The sequence below is a fragment of the Bubalus bubalis genome, chromosome 16 (genome assembly GCF_019923935.1).
Source record: "Bubalus bubalis isolate 160015118507 breed Murrah chromosome 16, NDDB_SH_1, whole genome shotgun sequence".
NCBI lineage: Eukaryota > Metazoa > Chordata > Mammalia > Artiodactyla > Bovidae > Bubalus > Bubalus bubalis.
In genome coordinates, this window is record NC_059172.1 from 4,453,404 (window position 1) to 4,455,977 (window position 2,574).

Here is a 2,574-nt window from a genome sequence, read left to right on the forward strand (position 1 = left end):
TGTATTACAATGAGCCTCCTAGAAACCACCATAAGTTTAATTTTAATACATGCCTTATAAAAGTATAGTGAATAAAAAAGCAGAAGTATGCACTTACATAAACCACCTGTACATGTATAAACACATGTAGACACTAGGAAATTTATTCTAATAGTTGGGAATAACAATAATCCTTTGAATACTTTTATATATGCTATTCTTCCTCACTCGACTCTCTTTACTTGTCCTTACAGTGTCCTAACTCTAAGGCATGGTGCTATTTACTTAATTATACTTGTAATTCATCGCTTCCCCTCAGGAAAGGCAGATATTTCCCCCCCTTTGGGTGCTAATGTATGTATAGCACATAGAAGTATGACTAGCACTGTGGCTCAGAGGTTAAAGTGTCTGCCCACAATGCGGGAGACATGGGTTCGATCCCTGGGTGGGGAAGATCCCCTGGAGAAGGAAATGGCAAACGACTCCAGTATTCTTGCCTGGAGAATCCCATGGATGGAGGAGCCTGGTGAGCTACAGTCCACGGGGTCGCAAAGAGTCAGACATGACTGAGTGACTTCACTTTCACTTTAGAAGCCATTTTTTAAATATGTGTTGACCATTTCCGTACTTTTTATTCCTTTTAGAGACACACAGAGAACAGTTTGAAGCCCATCACCTAAATTATAGGATTCATATTGTACAGAAGCCTTGAGAGAAAATTGCATAGTCTTTTCTACATATTTGGAGGGCATGTTTTACATCTTTTTTCCTCAAACTATAGATCAAGGGATTTAACATAGGGATAATGAGAGTGTGGTGATTGCAGCCATGAAATTAAAAGACCCTTACTTCTTGAAAGGAAAGTTATGACCAACCTAGATAGCATATTAAAAAGCAGAGACACTGTTTTTCCAACAAAGGTCTGTCTAGTCAAAGCTATGGTTTTTCCAGTCGTCATGTATGGAAGTGAGAGTTGGACTGAGAAGAAAGCTGAGCGCCTAAGAATTGATGCTTTTGAACTGTGGTGTTGGAGAAGACTCTTGAGACTCCCTTGGACTGCAAGGAGATCCAGCCAGTCCATTCTAAAGGAGATCAGTCCTGTGTATTCTTTGGAAGGACTGATGCTAAAGCTGAAACTCCACTACTTTGGCCATCTCTTGCAAAAAGTTGACTCACTGGAAAAGATTCTGATGCTGAGAGGGATTGGGGCCAGGAGGAGAAGGGGACGACAGAGGATGAGATGACTGGATGGCATCACTGATTCAATGGACATGATTCTGAGTGAACTCCGGGAGTTGGTGATGGACAGGGAGGCCTGGCATGCTGCAATTCATGGGATCACAAAGAGTCGGACATGACTAAGCAACTGAACTGAACTGAATGAGGGTCTAAAATATAGATGCCGTTTTATCTGTGTTACATGAATGGTTAGACTCTGGCTGCACATACATGAATATTAAAGCCCCATAGAACACTGTGACCACCTCCAGGTGAGACCCACAGTTAGAAAAAGCCTTGTGCCTGCCTTTACAGAGCTCATCCTGAGAGTGGATGCAAGAATAAGAAGGTAAGACACAAGAACTATCAGAAAGGATGAAATCAAACAAAAACCAGCTGTAATTAGAATAATTATTTCTACTTCATGTGTATTTGAGCAGAGCAAAGATAGCAAAGGGAAACTGTCACTGTAGAAATGTCTGATAACATTATAACCACAGAATGGTAAACTAAATGTCTTTACAGTGATTAGAAGATATACAAATGCACTATAGAGGTACGGAATTGTCCAACACCCGATATAGCCTTGGTGACATGATAGCTTGGTAGAGCGGGGGTTACATGTGGCCACATAACAGCCATAGTACATTGCTGACAGAATAAAATGTTCACTACTAATGAACACAAGAAAGAAAGCTAGCTGTATAGCACAGAATAATAAGAGATTGTATTTTGATCCAAAACAAAATTTCCTAGCATTTGAGGTCCTATAGTTGTAGAGCAACCAAGGTCAGTAAAAGCCAAATGTCCAGGGAAAAAAGTACATGGGGTTTTTAGCCTGAAGTCTGTCTTGGTAAGGATGATCATGCCCAAGTTGCCCACCCCTGAGACCACGTAGATGATGAGGAAGAACCCGAACAATGGAGCCTGCAGTTGGGGCAGTCTGATTCCCATGAGGATGAATTCACTCAGCACCGTTATATTGTGTTTGTCCATTCACGTTTATCAGAAACTTATTCTGGATAGAGATATGAGCATATCAAGAAGATTTCATGTATTATCACCTGGAAGATTTTTAAATGCAAAGCTAGTCTAAATAAAATGCATCTTAATGTCTCAAAATAGGATATTTAAAATAAACCCACATTCTACATATAATAATGCATACAAAGATAGAGACAGAGTCAGAAATATTTATTAGTTCTCAACTGAAAATTATTTTACTAACTGAAGAACACTTGTCAATGTCTAGGAGTCATGTTGGTTGTCACAACTAGGAGTTGGGTGCTACTTGCCAGCAATGGTTAGAGGTCAATTATGCTTCTCAACATCTTATAATACCCTTTATCAGCCCAATATCTGAACAGTTATAACACT

General features: G+C 39.8%; 1 pseudogene; it reads right to left on the bottom strand.

The window, feature by feature from the left end:
• Positions 1-669: 669 nt before the first annotated feature.
• On the bottom strand, positions 670-2,193 carry LOC102395433 (annotated as a pseudogene).
• Positions 2,194-2,574: the final 381 nt, after the last annotated feature.